At 43.2% G+C, this 18,002-nt stretch overlaps 1 protein-coding gene across 1 annotated transcript in view; it reads left to right on the top strand.

Annotated features, from left to right (window-relative positions):
- Positions 1–3,603: 3,603 nt before the first annotated feature.
- The window catches only part of KANK1 (KN motif and ankyrin repeat domains 1), a 120,074-nt gene continuing 105,675 nt past the window's right edge, over positions 3,604–18,002 (top strand). Inside the window, exon 1 of the mRNA XM_017740669.1 lies at positions 3,604–3,719. The gene's annotated coding sequence lies outside the window, so the exon portion shown is untranslated. The remainder of the gene's footprint in view (positions 3,720–18,002) is intronic.

The raw sequence follows: 18,002 nt of genomic DNA on the forward strand, positions 1-18,002 counted from the left end.
ATGGACGCTTGACTCATTCATAGTTACTAACTTAAACATTATTGCAGAATTTTTCGCCCAATTTCCAGGCTTCCAACAGAAGAGAAATCAGAATGAAAGAGTTGATAGATATTCTCTGTTTTGCAGCTTGGCAAACTCAATTTAAGGTTGTGGGTATTTTCTCACCAGTGCTTTGTTATTAACCCCCCTGTTTGTAGACAGAACGGTTTCAGTTCTTCAGTGTCCTTTGCAGTGTTAGTAGACTGATACATTACAACATAATCTACTTCCCACTGCAGTTCAGTTTTTGGAGGGCTGCACTAGAGCAGAGCCTTGGTTTTTTTTTCCCCAGAGTGTATCTACCTCAATCAACACAGCAAAATACCTGCTAAGAGAAGATGTTTAGTTTAGCTGAATCTTTCTTCAGAGTAGAAACTGGTGTTTCTTTCAGGGATCAGCCCTACTGTGGGGAGTTTGTTTGTTTGTTTGTTTTGTTTTGTTTTCAAGCAGAGTGCTTCAGTGGATAATGACTCATATGTTGGAATCTGACTTTTCACTCCAATTAGCCACAGATACACCCAGATGTGTCTGCCATTCTGTAGTAGATAACTTCAGTATGCACTGTTTACATTTCAGATACCAAACCAGGGTGAAAATCAGGCTGTTCATTCATCGCAACCTGTCATATAGCTGAGCGTGAGTGCACATCCCTTCAGGCTCCATTAGCATGAGTTAACTTTGTAATTGGGTTTCTGGGGCAAACAGGGACAGGAAGCAGAAGTAATTTGGCAGGCCAGGCTTAGCTTTTTTGTTCTGTGTGGTGTAAGTGTACAAGAGAGCAGAAGTAAAATATGGATGCAGAATGGCTGGAGAGATCCTAACAAAGCAGAAGACATTTGTCAAAACTTCATCTGGATGTTGTGGAATATCATGCAGCTTTACCAAGGTGGGATTTTACAGCTATATTGAAGCAGAATTTCTATAGCCTCCTGTGATTTTCAGAGCCCTTCTCTTGCTGTTCTGTATTTTTCAGCTTTCTCTCTGTCTGGCAGTAGCATCTTGTCTTGTAGAGTCTAGCAACAGGAAGTGAGCTTGCTGAATGAAAAGCACTTGTCACTACTCCGTTTTGAAACCGCTTCACAATGAAGTTAATAGAAATGTAAGTTTTCAAGTTACTCTAAACTCTGTTCATAATACCTAGTTTTGCACAAACAAACCAAAAAGGAGAGAAGGGGACAAAATCCAAATCAAACTGTAAAATGTTAGGGTTCCTGAGCAGGAGAGACAGGTTTGGGTTTTTTTTCTTCCATTTTTTAAGGCATTGAAAGTCATCTGGCTCTTTTCAGGTGTTCAGTCTGGATTTACATGAACGTGATTAGAATTAAGCTACTTTATGGTATTTTTTTTTAAATCACACTTCACATTTTTCAATTAATAACTTCACTTTTAAAACAATAGTCTTTTCCCCAGACTAATCTTAAGACTTAGAAATTGCAATACAAGAAGAGATTTTTAGCTTAAGTTCCTTTCCTTCCCGATATGTGGGGCTGAACTTGTTCTTAAACTTTCAAGTTGCTGCTTTCTTTTTTTTTTTCCTTAAGATAAGCTCTTGAAGGATTTTCTTTCCTCAGATGAATGCTAGTCTTACTCTGGCATCACTGACCATTTTTCTCGACTTATGTTTTACCAGCAGCCTACTCACATGGCTTTCTGTGCATGGCAAGTCAGTAACATTTGAAGATGAGATATAATCACCTGCAAGACTAAGATGAAATCTCTCTGAAACAAAGAGGTGCTGGAAACGATGTAGGCATGATTAGCTGCAGTTTATGTATCTTGTCAGCATCGTTTAACTGGACTGACAAACTTGATGTATGCTTCTTACTTTGTTCTTGTGGTGTTGTGAGCTGCTTTACCCATGGGGTTTTTTTTCAAGTAGACAAGGGTTCTGATGTGTGTGTAGTGGAAGTTGCCTTGGTCCTGATCCCATCTGTGATTTAGCACTGAGTCTTTATATCTCCTTTGTGTTTTTCTTGCAGTTTCTCATCCCATCACTGCTGCTACTTGCGCCCACTGTCATGGTTTTAAGCAATGTTGCAGGATCACATCAACAAAAATACAAGTGGCTGCCGGGAGCCTTCTCACTGAGGAAATTTAAGGAAAACAAACCCTTCTTTGTGTCCGTGCACACATCATGACTGTCACGAGTTATGCAGTAGGCGTGCTAAGAAGATGCAGTCGGTGCTCACTCCGGCAGTGGGAGGTGCCCCTCCTGGGAAGCTGCTGCTCCAGCCAGATAGTGCTCAGTCACTTAGTGGCTGGACTGGGACATGGGGTTCAAGCAAATATGGTCGAAATAAAATGGAGTTCTTCAAGAAGCTTAAAAATAAGCAGTTGACAGAATATTGTTCACATTGTAAGGGATTGTTGGTTTTGGCTGAAGCAGACTTGACAGGGTTTAAGGGCTGTTACCTGTAGCAACTCCATCTTTCGTTAGCCTGGGAGAGAGAAGGTTTGTGCTTGTACAGCTGAATATTAAATCTGTGGCTCAGGATGTGTTAAGTGCATGTGTTTATTAGTCTTAGTGCAGGTATATTTTTCATGCCAGCAACTAGCCCAAAACCAGGAGGGGCCTGCAGTTTGTTTTAGCTGGTAGAATTAATGACAGGTTTATTGCAAAGCTACATTTGAAGTTTTGTTTCCACGAGCACAGGGTGACCGGGACAGGAAGGAACACTTGTTGGTTTGCAGCCTGCAGCTGAGCCTTTCGACCTGTCCACAGATTTCCCCTCCCTGCCCCCCCCCAAAAGGAGCCCTACAACTCTGCAGCAACCCCAGCTACCTCTTGGTCTTCTTGTATTGCTCCCCTGGTAATCCCTCCCATCCCTCTCTCCTGGGCAGCAAGGCCCCCTGGCCCCCAGTCCGCATTGCTCACATTCCCGAGCTCTGCGTGCACGCTGTGGGATGAGGGAGGCGGCTAAGCTGGTCCTCTGCTCTGGCTAGGAAACCACTGTTGTGAAAGCAGCCTGCCTGCTCCTGTCCTCCCTTTATATCCATCAGAGCCCCCCTGCCCACATAGCTCACATTCCTGAGCCGCATTTCATTTGGGGTGGTGTTTTGCTTTGGAGGCTGTTACTGCTCCGTAAAAAAGTTTGCTTGTAGCTACATCTTCATGGAAGAGAAGCAATTTATGTCCCCTAGTGTAACACATTTGGTGGCTGTTCTGGATGGTTCACGGTCTCTTTGGTGACTGCAAGTGAGTGAGATGGCAGATGGATGCAGCAGTGAGGAGGATGTGCAGTCAGGAGCCAGAGGGTTGGCTGTGCTCAGGCTGAAGGAGAATGTTTGGGTCCTGGAGGAGACTCCATTGGAACTGGTGTCTGTGACTATTATGTAGGGAGGAAGTTTCATTGTCATTTCAGTTAAAAGATTTTTCCTCCCCGCCTCTTCCTCCAAGCAACTTGCTAATTTGCATCACAAAAGTGAGCCAGGGTTGTTTCCTTACTATGTTTCAGAAAATAACAATTCTCTTCAACTCTGAGTGAAAATGAGATGATTTATGGGTTGCTTTATGCATACTGGTGCATTCAAGTGCAACTGTTAATTGAACTGTCTGATACTCTTTTACCACAGTGTCCAGTTACTGCTGTTCTTGCATCAGTGCTGAGAGAGTCTCATTGCAAGGAGGACTGTCTGGCCTGTGATACTGGTGTTGTCCTGTAGAAGAACCAGCTGGATACGTAAGGCACTTTCTTGCACATCCAGTCTTTAGAAACAGTGCGGTGTTTCCCATGTCTTACTAGTACTAAGCCAGAGATTCCTTGCATAAATAAAAAATAGCAGTAATGCATTTATACACAGCTAGGAGCACTAACAATTTTATTGGCTGTCAGCAAACAGCCATTTTATATCTATATTAGAGCTTAGTCAAACTGACTTTGTTGGAACTGGAGCATCTCATCCCTTCGATTTCAGTGCAGAAGTTGTCAAGCCACAAAGCTGCCCTGATGTTCCTGCATAAAGTTGCTGTAAATAATAGGTGTGTAACCAGTGTGTATGTACCATAGGTCAGAAGCAGTAGTTACTCCATAAGTGATTTTTCTCTCTCCTTTGTTTTAGTCTCTGGACCTTTGTCAAAACCCCAGAGTATTACAGAGACTGCAGGAGGGGCCAGAGGAAGGGATGGAGTCTGTATTCTGTATTGCCTCAAGATTCATGTCTGTGCTGTGTTACAAAATTGTCATGTTCAATGCTCTTGCTTTGAATGGAAAGCCTTTTGTGGCTGGCTAAACTTTGGAAAAGCATTAGGCTCAAGGAGGAACATTCTCCTTCCTTTGTCAAGTAAAATCTTCCCTTGGACTGATGAATATTTAGGTTGGACTGTGTTTGGTCTGTCAAAATCCAGCTATTTTTTTGCCAAAACTGAGGTGAGTTCCAGATAGAACTTCACATGTATTCTCTCTCAATGAATTACTCACATAAAAGCACTTGCTAAACCATGTCTAGACTGCAAAGACCTGGATTTGACTGAATCTAATTAAAGCAGTGGTGGCTTTCAGGTACGGATTTAACTGCAGTATGTTATCCTGGCTTTTGCTAGAAAGAGGCTGACCATGGTTGAGGTGGTTTTGACTTGCATACAGAGGTAAATTCAAGTCAGATACCTGAAATGATACTTCTCCCCATCTACCACACAGAGAACATCATCTGCCCAGAGCAGGATGGCTGAGCAGCTCATGGTAATGCGGGTTTCAGCACAGTCTCCTCAGAAAAACTGAAATCAACTTCCTGCTGGTTTTGGAGAATTAGTAGAATAATTCTGAGAGTTAGCAGGAAGTTTCTGACTGCATTGCAGAGATATGAAGAGGCTGAAAATACCCCTGCTAAAAATACTGGCTTTGATACTGGAGGTTAAACATACTCAATGCACAGCTCCAGCTAGTCCGTGCTGGCCAGCCACCCTCATGACTAACCTTGTGAGTTCATTGCCCATCTGTGCCCATTGCCTCATCTTAAGTCAGGTTGATTACCAGCTGCTTATTGATTAAGATGGATTAGGGGAGTCCTGGACGTCTAATACAGCTGGTTTCTCCTGTCTCTGAATAAGTCACTGGAGTGGAAGTTGTGGTGTTGCCCATGGGTCCCTCCCTGGAGATGTTCAGGGTAGGTTTTACTGCAGTAGAAAGAAGCATAATGTAACTCCTGGCTTCTGGTAGTTTTACCTCGTGGCCTTGAACGTTTGCCCAGACATGTCTGTGAAGCATCTTGGCTGTTCTCATGCTTTTGCTATTCCTCTGTCTCAGCCCTCCAGACTCCTTTTATTTCCTGTAACTTTTCTATCTAGTGCACACTTTGTTCACTGCCCATCAAGTCATGCCTGCTCCTCCTCTTTCACCCTGACCCTGAATGCTTGCTCTGTTCAATCAAAGTCTCTAAGACAATACAGAGAAGGGGGGTCACGAAGAAGAAAATTGAAGAAATAAAAGGGAGAAGTGAAAGAGCTGTCTCTGATAGAATTCAGGCTCCTCTGTCCAATCTGACAAGTATAACTTTTACTTGAGAAACTGTCCTTTGCTTCACTTTTTCAGCCTGTCATCAAATTTCTGCTAGTTTTGAACCTTGTCTCATGGGGCTGTTGCAGGAGCAGAAGTAATGAGCCAGTAGTGCAGTTCCTTTTCTCCTCATTGGAATTGAGGGGAAAAAAAAGGACACAGCTGCCTCTCACTATAACAACAGCAGCAGTGGGCAGCTGGCACAACTTTTTAGGCTGTTGCAGTCTTATAAAATGTTCTAGTTTGGAAATGGAAAAGAAGATATACTGGCCTATTCTTGGTACCAAGTTCAAGGCTCAGCATTGCACAGAAAGTTTGTGTAGCTAATAAAAGCTATACATACTACTACTTGGCAGTGTGTAGAGAGAAGTTTTTCTGGCAAGGAATGTTAGCATGACCTTGTCTTGTCCCTGAGTTTCTGAGAACTTTGTCATCTTCTCAGCAGAATAGAACCTGGGATAAACCATGTAGTGACCAGGGGTCACAGCAGAAATGCTAAAAATGCCACGGTTGCTTTAGTGAGTACTCTTGTTTGCAGCTGGGTAGTGGGGCTGTGGACTAGCCCCCTCACTGCCCTCTCCCCTGGCCATGGGCTGTGACCAGCTGTGCCTGTGGCACAAAGCACATACTTGCTCTTTTAAGCTCTTCCTGCTTTCTGCAGGAGTCAGGTGTTTTCTTAGCTGTGAACACTCTTCTAGCCTGATTTATGTATAATTTTTTGAACAGGTCTCTTGATTTCCTTTCACTGTTACCATGTTAATTCACAGCTGGTTGTTACAGGACCGCATGTGTTCTGGGTCAGGAATAGCCCCAGTCTGCTCCTGTATGAATTATGATTTGCTACTGTGGAAAGAAGGCTGTTGTGCTGCATGATTGATTTGCAGTTCATCTTGGATGGCCCGATCAGGACAGAAGTTGGATGGTGCTGATGGATGAGGTGATTAGTGCTGACGTTGAAGATGGAGTTACAGGCAAAGAGGCTCCTAGTTAACTTTCTTATCATGAAAAAAGAGGTAGTGTTTGTCCTGCTAGACTGGCATGCTGAGCTTTTCTCTGATCTAGGAAGTCTCCACTAGGCCCCATCCATTTCCTTGATCCTTTCTGGAAAACTTCATTTTACATCATGGTGGGTTTTTTTGTTTGGTTGGTTTTTTGTTGGGGTTGGTTTTTTTTTTTTTTTTCGGTTGGTTGGTTGGTTGTTTTTTAGGTTTATTTTTTTTTTTCCCCGAATGAAGAAAACCCTTCTTACTTTTGTCTTGCTGTCTATTGGAAGTGACAGAAATTGCATCAGAGCCTGGATGGGTTTTTTTTGTAAATGAGTTTATATTCCCTAAGGCTCTGGCATTTATCAGCCCTCGTTTATGATGGAAGTTGCAGGTCATTGAGATATTTTAACTCCTGACCTAATAGCATGTGAGTGTTTCCTCTGCTGTTGCCCAGTTTGCTCAATTCCCTGTTTGGTCAGCAGCTGGGGGAGCTGCTGGGAGCTTGGCTGGCTTTGGCTCCAGGTCGCTCCCAGAGCTGGCTTGTTGCTGGCCTTGGCCTCATCTGCCGGCCAGTGTGACTGGCGGGCTGAGCAGGAGGCTGCAAAGTTAAAAGTGCTGTCAGTGCTCTCAGCCCACGGGCAGAGCTGGATGGCACAGTCTGTCAAGCTTATGGGGGAGAAAGGTGACGTGAGCGCACAGCTCACGCTGTGGAAGCAAAGTCGGCTGAGCCTGCGGTGGAGGCTGCCTGCTGCAGGGCACTGCGGTCCTCATACCTGTTTCCTTGTGTTTGCTGAAGTGTAATTGTAAACAGCCGTTTCCCACTTTAGGTGTAGGTCTTTCCTTGGTGTTCCTTTTAACCCGGATTTTTCCTTCAGCTTGCCAGTTACTTATAGCTCCTAATTCCGGTTTAATGACTTTTTTGTGTCTGGGGATTGTACTTTATTTGCATCACAACAGAGCCCTGTGAAAGGCTTGGAGTAATGTCAGCTCTGGATCTGGTGTTAGGCAGTTCAAAGTGCCAGGCATGAGTTTGATCAAGTTGGTCCCTTTGTGCTTCGAAGTTTGAAGATACTGATCTCGTTGGAAGTAGGCAGGTGGCAGGTCAAGCAGCACCTCTGAGAGTTGCCTGCCGAGAAAACTTGTTTTAATGAGAAAGAATAGTATCAAGTCTGTCACAAGGAGAAGTTTCAGGAGTTCGGTTTTAGGACACGTCTAGTAAAAATAAGTTAATAAACACCAAGGCATCAAGAGCATCTCAAGGGTTAGTCAGTCTCTTCTTTTTTATTTTGTGTATTATGGACTGTTGATTTAATGAGATGGTGGGACCAATTTCTCAAAGCCTGGTGATAAAACACATCAGTTAAAATGAGGCTGAAGCTTGGAAGAAATTACTTCGTTTTGTGGACTGTTTCTTTCAGCATGTTGGATTAATAATGTTTGGGTTTTCTTGGTAGTTTTTTTAATTAAGTGTTCATCATACCAGAACTATGTAGCAAAATATGCTTCTAATCTGCGTCCCCCCAAGCTGCATTTCTTTTTAATTTTCAAATGCTCTATTTGCCAGTAGAAGCACGAGTAAATATTAATAACTGAGAGACTTATCTGATGAAAAATGTTGAAAGAAGTGTGCCAGCATCAGGACTTTTTTTTATGGTTGCAAGTAACTGAATGCTTCATTTTAGTAGGAAAAAATGAGATGACTATTAGACCTCAGCTCTGCCTTCACTTTTCTCAGCTGCTGTCTCAGCTCTTTGTTACGCTCATTTTTTGTTTTCCTCTCACTCAGCTCAGGCCCAGAGGTTTCAAATGGGTCATTGCATTTGGAAATTTGTCGGTTTCTAAGCATCCTTTGGAGAGCAAAGCAAAAAAAAAAAAAAACAAAAAACCAAAAAGAAATCTCCTCTAACACATAACACCTCCAGCTGTAGTACATCCAACAAGTTTTGCAATACTTCAGTACTGCCAAAGTGTCCTGCAGTTGCTTGCTTTCCTTTTGGTAAATTTTCATGGATCCCTGTTCCATTAGCTTGCTTCAGATAGGTAGCAAGAGAAGGAATTGCCTTTCCAGAAGGAACTTCCTGCATGCTGTGAATGCAAATAGGCCGTTTGCTCCCCTCCCACCACCTAAATCTTTCCTCCCGGGCTTTGTGGGATTTAGTGCCAGCTAAGTGTGACAGCTGGTTGGTGTCCAAAGTCCTTTTTGTTGTTTCAACTTTAGTCAGGAAATGATTTGTCAGAGGATCAAAGCACTCTTGGGTGAATTAATTTTTTGCCAAACTGTGGGTTTGATGCATATGTAAATATTGTCTGATATTTGTGACTGAGTGGTCCTGGCACAGGAGTGGTTTTTGGCTATAACCCGAACAATACTGGGGTTGACACTGCTAATTTTACAGAACAGCCTGCATGGACTGTTAAAGATCACATTTTGAAATTAGATCGGGTGTGCCAGTAAGTTGTGTGCAGGTGGCAAAAGGTGTCTTAGCTCATCTCCTGATACAATTCTGAAAGCAGCAAACAAGCTTCCACTGTTGACGGAGACTTCTCTTTGCCTTTTCTCTACCTCTGTGTCTGAAAGACAGTTGCACTGTTGTCACTTGGCACTGCCTTGGCCTTTGGCGGCTTTGTGACACTGTGGAGATGTGACTTCACGTGTGCACTCCTCTCAGGGCTCCTGGGAACTGCAGGGTTTACGGGTGCTCATCGTGCCATGCAAAAATGCGGTAAAGTAAGACCCCCTTGGGCAGGACTCTGCAGCGTTCACAGCTTGTGCGTCTGTGTGTTTGCAAATATTTTATTGGAAATGCCATGCTGTGGGAGTAGAGTGAGAGAAGGGGTGAGATCCTGTGCCTGGGATTCCTTTGTTCCCTGGAACACAGGTAGGGTGCTGTTCTTGGGACAGGTGTGTGCATGTCTGTGCAGGGGCCAGTGCTGGTGGGAGCAGCATGAGCTGCAGGCATAGATGGAGGGGGTCTTCAGCTAGGGAATGTGTTCTGTGAGGAAATAAAGCTGAGTAAAGTTGTGTTGATGCCTGAGGAGAAGGTGGGAGGGGGGAGGTCAGGGTGCAAGGCAGTGAGGTAGTGGCTGGGTAACATCACATTTTAGAAGCTGTTACAAGAAAGCTTCTTTGGGGGGCGATTCCTTTTGTCCATGAGAACACATAGCTCTGCATGACTATTCGAGACAGCAGTCCCATTATGAAGGATGGACACCTTCTCTTCAAAATTTTTGAACAGGTTGGTTTTTTTTCCTATAAAAATTTTGTTTGGGTGAAATATACCCAAAACTAAAGTACACGGTTTTTCCCTGCTCTCTGATTTGAACTGTTTTTCAGTCTCCCTAAAGGAACTCCCCACCCTGTATGTGCACACACGCCCTCTCTGGGCAGGAAGGCCAGGCCCTGCTCTCCAGAAACAAACGGGTGACACATTGCATGGTAGCTCAGCTGCCGGTATCTATCAGGTATCTGGAGATACCTGACCTGACACCTCTTCTTGACTCCATTTGGAGGGAAAGGAAAGGAAGGTATGGAAGTCTGGGGTGGCAATCCGGTTCTGCTGCCTGCAGGGCCTTTGGGGATGTGAAAGGCTTGTGCTGCAGCACTGTGTAGCTTGAAGGAGGGGGGGTTGTACTCTGGAGAGGAGGGGAAGAAAGTTGGTAGTACATGGTGAACTCTGGGCTATTGAGTTAGTATTTGTCTGGTGCACCTGAGGGCAAAATGGAAAGAAATGCGTGGTGTCAGGGTGCCTGATGGATATGAAGAGAGTTGGACTGAGGCACACAGAAAAGACTTTAAGTGAGATGTTAATCAGTAACAAGCTGAGTCATCTTGGAACAGCTTGCAATGCCAAATAGAGATGTACACAGCACGAAAGGAAGGAATGTGCACAAGTGTGTTTATTCCAAGCAGGGGAGGACTCGCCCTCATTCTCACACTCAAGAACGGAATTTTATTGCTTTTTCAAAGAAGTAACAGAATGTAGTAGGAAATGTGTCCCTATGCTTTTTGTTCTTTGTAATGTTCTTCACATAGAATAGCCTTGGTGTGAAATGCCTGGTAATCAACCAGAGCGCAGCTGCTTATCCAGCCTGGCTTCTGGACATCGGTGTTCTTGATACAGCTTGCTGCATCTGCAGGGTCTTCTAGCTGACCTTTTCCTGGCTTCTTGGCCAAAGAAGGCCTTCAAGCTAGTTTGTCAGAGAGGAGCTTGAAGAGAGGGACTCATTAACTAGAATGATGTCTCGTACAATGAAAGTCTCTGCTTTAAAAAGAAGAAAGCAAAACAAATAGTATTCCTATTGTTTGCCTAGCACAAAGTCTGGTTTGTTTTAAGGAAGTATCTGGTCCTTGACATTTTCATTTTCTTGCTGTTGGCTCTGAATTGCTCACCTGAGACTGAGCTGCAGGTGTCTTCAGGTTCAAACAAAGTAGAACATTCTTGCTTCTCAGATTTCAATGAAATTTGTATGCTGTGGTAAGGCCAGAAACTATATATATATTTTTTTTTTTTTCCCCAGGGGAAAAGAGGTGGCTGAAATTGCTGTGTGGGAGGGTAGAAAGAAAAGGATGGGGACAAAGGGATGAAAAATTTGTGTGAGAAAACACAGCTGGCTAGGCTGCACATCTCCTGTGCATTGAGCTCTGTGTATCTAGAGGGTGATAACACCAAAAAAAAAAAAAAATTTCCATTGCCTGTGTTTGTCCAGTTGGCCTGTTGCCCACTTGTACTCATGCAGTTGTGAAGACGTGGTGCTCCTGCTTTACTCTGGGTAAAGAAGAGATGAAGAGAAGGCTGGATAAGCTCCTGCTTTACTCTGGGTAAAGAAGAGATGGGAGCTACTGATGTAACTGGAAAAAGGCGATGAGATAGAGCTACTTTGGATGTGGCAGTTTATTACTTGTCCTTCCTCATTTAAAAAAAAACCCCCAAAATATGAATTTAAGTAACTCCATGGTTTTTGTCCTAGCTAAAATGAGGGACATCTCAGTCATAAATAGAATGAAAAGGAGAAACATACATTAGATTGAGTCTTTGTTCATGCAGGTGGATTTTTTCTATAAATTTTTAATGTTTGTGGTGTTGCTTTGCCACTCCAAAACGCTACGGCTGAGTGCAGATATTTCAGAAGATGCTTCTGGATGTGTCTGCCTAATGACAGCCCGGAGTTTTGACTTTTGCTGTTGGGACTTCTGTTATGTATATTGTGATAGTACTAACAGAGCAGTTAGTAGGCAAACCATTGCTGTTCACAGAATGCTTGCGATCGATAGTGTGAAAAGTGTGCTGAACTCCTTTTGTGGAGTGTTTTTCCATTGTATCTTCTGTCAGACTCATCTCTTGTGTTAGTGCTATACCCAAGCAGCTTTTTTTAGCCTTTGATCCAAGATAACTGACACTTAAGACAACAGAGCCTTGCTTCCTTGGTTTTAAAGTGCTTTAGCTACCCATGTCTTACCCATGTCACTTGCAACTGCGTTTTGGTCCTGCTCTTGCAGAAAGGCATATCTGCCCTGCTCCAACTTGTTCAGAAATAGTTTATTTCCAGGGAAACTTGTTCAGCTAAGAGATATGAGATCTCATTATACTTTTAAAAGCATCTATGCCTTTGGCATGCTGACCTCCCACCAAACTCACTGGGCAGGCTAAGTTGGTGCTCTGAAAATTAATCAGGCAAGAGCGATTGTGCTTTACTTTCACTTTTTCTCGCTGCTGATAGAGAAAATCTTGAGATAATTTGCCTTTTTAATGGCATTTTTCAAAACAAATGAAGCCCGTTCTTAAAATGCTATCTAGTGCTTATTCCTAGATAAGCAGGTACTTTGCAGCTAGAAGCATTGCAGTGCCTGGGTGAGGAGGAATTAATTAGCAACCTTCTAGCTAGATGGTGTCCTCTTTCACTGTTCTCAGATTGCAAAGGGTAAGAATGAGAAAAAAACCTACCTGATTATCTCTTGTCGTGATTTGCTACTGGTCTGCCTGAGACAGCTTATGCCAAGCATTCTGAGTAGAGTTCAGTTAAAGTTTCCAGCAGGAGCTGGGCTGCTGCCATTCCCAGCTTGCACACTTTGCCTGTCCGTGCTGTCCTTCGGCTGGGGCAGTCCTTGTTGGTCACCGCTGAGAAGTGCTGGGGACAGAGGGCACGACTGCTACATTATAAAGGGCAAGAGTTAGCATTGTCACTGCAGGCTGCAGCTTTGCTTGTGCTCATGAAGTTTCACCAGGGAGTTACTGTGGCTCAAGGGCTAAAAAACCCAGCACTTTCTCCAAACCCACCCTCTCTCAAGTTACAGCAAGAAGTCACCTTTCCCTTGGCTTCATTTTGTTCGCTAAACATTGCTCTAAGAAAGCAAGTCTTTAGTTACTGTTTTGATAAGCATGGATATTTCTTGAGAATAAAAAATGAAAGTAAACATGTCAACTTTTTTCCACTTACATGGTAAAAATGAAATTTCTCCAACAACCTTTAGAAAAACAACTTTTCACTTATGGTTGTGGTAGAAGCTGTTTTATGGCAGTGTATCTTTGAGTGTATCTGTATGTCCCCCCTTTTCCTCCCTGAAACTTGTTGGTACTCTTGTTGCAAGAGGTTTTTTGTTTATACTACAGCTATATTAGCGCTGTAGCAGGGTACAGGCTACTGCTCTTGACCCCTGGGGTTTCTTCGAAGGTCACAATGGAGGGGTTGGAATTCCTGCCTTAATTACATTGCAGCAGAATATCCATGCTGGTTTTCCCAAAAGATTAACAGAATGATACTGCACTGCTTTGAAATGTGATCTCAGAGGAGCATCTAGCTCTCAGGATATCTTCTTTCATGTTTTAACACATGCATGGATTTTGTGTATTTTTAAATGACTAATTACTACTCCTTAGAGTAAAATGTGTGTGGTAGTTTATCACACTGGTTGTCTGCTGTTGCTTTTGTCTTTCTTACCAGAAGCCTTCAGTGCTCTCCTTTGGAGAAGCAGCGAGGAGAGACTTTGTTTCCCTGGTTTTGTGAAGGGAATATTTTGAGATAGCGAAGCTGCACCTTTTATGCAGTTGCTGCAATGTACAGTAAGGTACAGCTCTACAGATTTTAAAAATGAACACACACAAAAAATTGTTCAGTGGTTAGGCTTGACAGACTGCAAAGATGCCAGCAGAATTGCAGTGAAACTGAAGGCACTGATGTTGCTGTTCTAGGACTTTGGGGGAAGCATGCTAGAGAGAACTGTGTGCCTTTCCCTCCTTATATATAGCTTGGCTCCCAGAGCAAGTAGATTCTTGACTCAAATCCAGCTATGCTATGAAATGTGGTATCAAGCTATCTGCTGTATTGTGAGCAACTGGTTTATCAGTTGTGGGCCCTGGCATGGTCAACACAGCAGAGACATTTTGCAGGTGCCCTCTTTCATACAGTGTCTGTGGTTTTCTCTTTGCTCTTGGTCTGAGGCGGTGCCAGAGCACATCAGAATGAGTTGTCTTCATCTTAACTTCTGTATGCTAAGAGCACTTCCAAAACGGACTGCACCTCCAGGGAAAATATGAACATATGTGATTTCACTGCTGCTTTACCTCAAAGCATTTTAGTCTCCAATTATTCTGGAAATAGTCTCTCTTTTAATAATGATACAAGGCTCTTTCTTTCCTTCTTTCTCTCAGAACTTAAGTACTGAGAAGGAAGACTGGAACAGTTGTTTATGCACCTGAATTACCCCTCCTCCCTTTTGCCCCAAATCCTTGTGTCCATACAGACAGGCTATAGATGACAACATTTTTTTGGATGGAAGCCCACAATAATACTTTTTTCTTTCTGTCACTGTTGATGAAAGTGTCATGAAGACACTTGCTGCAGGGCAGAGCAAGGAGGTTCGTGTTCCTAGTGCGTACTCCAGATGTTTATGTAATGTGCCTAAGCTTGCTGTGGAATACAAAATATTTGTGAAAGGCCCCCAGGTTTATCCATGGATAAGCTATTTGTCCAGGTTTTCTGAACAAAGCGGGAGAAAGAGCTTAACTGAGAAGCCCTAATTAGCTCTGTGCTCTAGCAGCTCTTTCCCATGAGAATGACTTGTGGAAGGTTGTTATCAAACCACTTCAAAATTGGAACCTTAAAACTATAATACTGACTTTTCCCTTTATTTTTATTTACTGGAATAGCAAATACTGAAACAGACTGGAGAAATTCCTGCTCTTAAACGGTGGCAATTAAATGATTGCAACCAGCATTTGATGCAAACTCAGATCTTTGTTCTGTTTCCTCTCTTTACTACAAGCCACTTTTGTTTGACTTAAAGCATTTTCATTGCATACCTCAGACCTTTTGAATAGATATTTTAGGTAAGGCTTAAGATGGTTGCTTTGTCATCTTTTAATTTGTTTTTAGGTTATGTGGAAGAGGGAGAAAATCTTCACAATAAAGCTGTTCACATTTTTCACGCATGTGTAAGAAGGTATGCAGGTTTTAAACTCTGCATAAACCATTGTCTACAAAAACATATTTAAAACTTGCCAGAAAAGTCACCAGCAAGTTCTGGTTATGTAGTCAAAATAACTTGGCATTGAGCAAGTTTTGTATCTTGAGATTTCAAATTCATGTGGAAAATATTGTCCTGAAGTTTTACTTTCTATGAGGTTACCATGGCAACTTGTATCCCCTGACATCCACGGTTATCCTGCATAAAGGGAAAACACGTTGTTGAAACTACGAATTCTGACTTAAAATACTGAGGGGTGTTTCACTACGTGCATTGCTGTGATTTCCAAAGTTTTGGAAGTATATAATGACAAACAAGAGATGCAGGGAGCTGGGCTGCTTGAAAAACAAAACAGAAGAATGATTCTAGAATTATTCATGTATCTTTGCTGGAACAGTGTTCCAGATGCATGCATTGTCTCTAATGCCTGGGGAATTAGCTGAAATAAATACCTTCTATTCCACATGTATTTGTGCCAAGCACCAAGAATAAAATGGGCTGAATCAAGAACACTGGAAGTTCCATTGTAGCAAGGGGTGAGTCAAGTTACATGTTGCCCAGAACAGCACGATGTGGATGTTGGTATCAAAATAAGTTCAGGGGCAACTGGGATCAGAACAGCTGTAGATGCTGCTGCATCTCACTTGGTCAGGAGTGCAGCTGGGTCTTGATTTTGAGGGATACAAGAATTTAGCTAGAGGAGACTGTTACTTGACATGTGTGTGCAGTTCTTCTCTCTTGTGAATAGCATTTCCTCCATCTTCAGAAAAAATTGCTAATTAGGGCTTCTCAGTGTTGTTTTCTAGCCTTAAAAGTCCTGATAGTTTTGTGTATTTCACAGCTCCAGCTGTGAATATTGGCTTGTAGTATTTCTTTTTTTTTTTTTTCTGATTCTGATTCATCTTTCTGAAACTTGAAAGGTGAATGCTGCTTTATCCTTGAAGGGAAGACAAGGCTATATGCAGAGGGCACTCGGTATGCTTGGTGTGAAGGGCAAACTGCCATAAGCTTAGGCAGCCATGATCTGAGCTGCCGATCCCTCTGGAGTCAGGAACAAGCATGGTCTCTTTTCTTAGAGCTTCATCTGCCTGTTTACCTTCCAGTGGGTTTTTATTCCAACCAGCCCTATGGATGGTCTGATTCTACCAAAGGTCCTTGGGTTTGCTGAGGAGCAGGCAGGCACCCCACAGGTGTGTGAGGCAACACCTTGCAGGAATGGGTGGATGAATGATGGGATGTGGCTGGTGCTACAGCAGGCATCCTCAGAGGTGCCACATCAATGAATGCAATGGGTGTGTGGGGTTGAAGGAAACAAAATTACAGTATTGTCAGTGTTGGGGCAGAAAGCTCAAAATTCATGGTTTAGCCTGCTGAAGTCTTGGCTTTGAGTTGGCAGCACTGACGTTTTGTCTTTGTAACATACGCACAGTTAAGTCCAGAGAAAATTTCTCTGGCCCTAAAAAATTTTGTTCTCTTGGGACCTCATAAAAAATCTTCATAATTGATGGCTGGGATATGATCTAAGCCTGGAGTGTCAGTGTGACTTTTCCATTCATATTGGTTTACGGATGAAAGAATGTGTGGCAAATACCCAGAGTAATTATGCATGTTTCTAATGTTTCAGCTTGAATAATACCGCCCACCTTCCCAGAGAGGTCAAGTTACTGTTTCAGGCATTGCAGTTAAATAATGTACCGTGTGCCAGAGAGAAACGGAGGACTAACAGCCTGTAAGTTTTTAATATTGGGTTTTTTTGCTCTTTCAGGAAACAGTGAAATCAGATCTGGTTTGTGTCACTGGGTAGGTTTTGGTGTTACAATCTAATGGACTCTTTAAAACATATCTAAATGGGAGAGTACTTGTGGCATGAAGTGGTGATTTGTTTTTGAATGGCAGTACTTAGTGTAGAAGGAGTATTAAAGTATGTGTGTGTGCGCCTGGTTGGTGTCTCTTTCTGGTAAACAAACTGTTTGCAAACTGCTGCAGCAACCCGAACAGTCCCACACAAGTCAAATTCTGCTCGGCAGAAGCAGTGGTGGGACTGTTAAGTTAAATTTGTGATTTTTCATCCATGGTGACCTTGAGTACCTGCAAGCATGCTGAGATGATAAAGTAGCGTTGCAAAGCTCGTGCTGGCTTTTTTCATCTGCATTTCCATTCTGTGCTCTCCCTCCCCTGCCTTTTGCTGGCTGCCCTCGCAAATGAGAGCCTGCAACTTTTCAGGCAGAATTGGTTGAGGTCACTTTGCTTAGTGACATTCATGTTTTATGCACTGTGTGGGCAGACAGAACTTTTGCATGTAGGTGACATTTTTTAGCGTTTCAAGAGAAACATACAGTGACAATCACACTGTGCACATGTGTTTTCCCCAATCTACTTTGGAAGAATGTTGTTAGATTACAGCCTTAATGTCTGTGAGCTGGAGCATGAAAATCTGGTGTTTAATGTTTTGGAGAGGGGGATGATGTTCTATATGTGGAGAGAGAGTGTTGTAGTATTGTAATGAGAGTCTCTCACTAGCTATTTTTTGGCAGAAAGAACTGGAATATTGGTGGGTGAGGGGCTGGATGTGACCCAGCCATGGGCACTCACAGCCCAGAAAGCAAAACGTGTCCTGGGCTGCATCCAAAGCAGCGTGGGCAGCAGGGCCAGGGAGGGGATTCTGCCCCTCTGCTCTGCTGTGCTGAGACCCCACCTGGAACACTGCATCCAGCTCTGGGGTCCCCAGCGTGGGAAGGACATGGAACTGTTGGATCCAGAGGAGGGACACCAAGATGGTTGTTGGGATGGAGCACCTGCCCTATGAGAAAAGGCTGAAAGAATTGGGATTGTTCAGCCTGGAAAAGAGAAGGCTTTAGGTTGATTTAATCGCTGCCTTTCAGTACCTAAAGGGAGCCCTCAAGAAAGATGGAGGGGGACTTTTTACAAGAGGTTGTAGCGACAGAACAAGGGAGAATGGATTAAGGCTGAAAGTAGATAGGTTTAGATTAGATTTTAGGAAAAACTTCTTTACTGTGAGGGTGG

The sequence above is a fragment of the Corvus brachyrhynchos genome, unplaced genomic scaffold (assembly GCF_000691975.1).
Source record: "Corvus brachyrhynchos isolate BGI_N302 unplaced genomic scaffold, ASM69197v1 scaffold467, whole genome shotgun sequence".
Lineage (NCBI taxonomy): Eukaryota > Metazoa > Chordata > Aves > Passeriformes > Corvidae > Corvus > Corvus brachyrhynchos.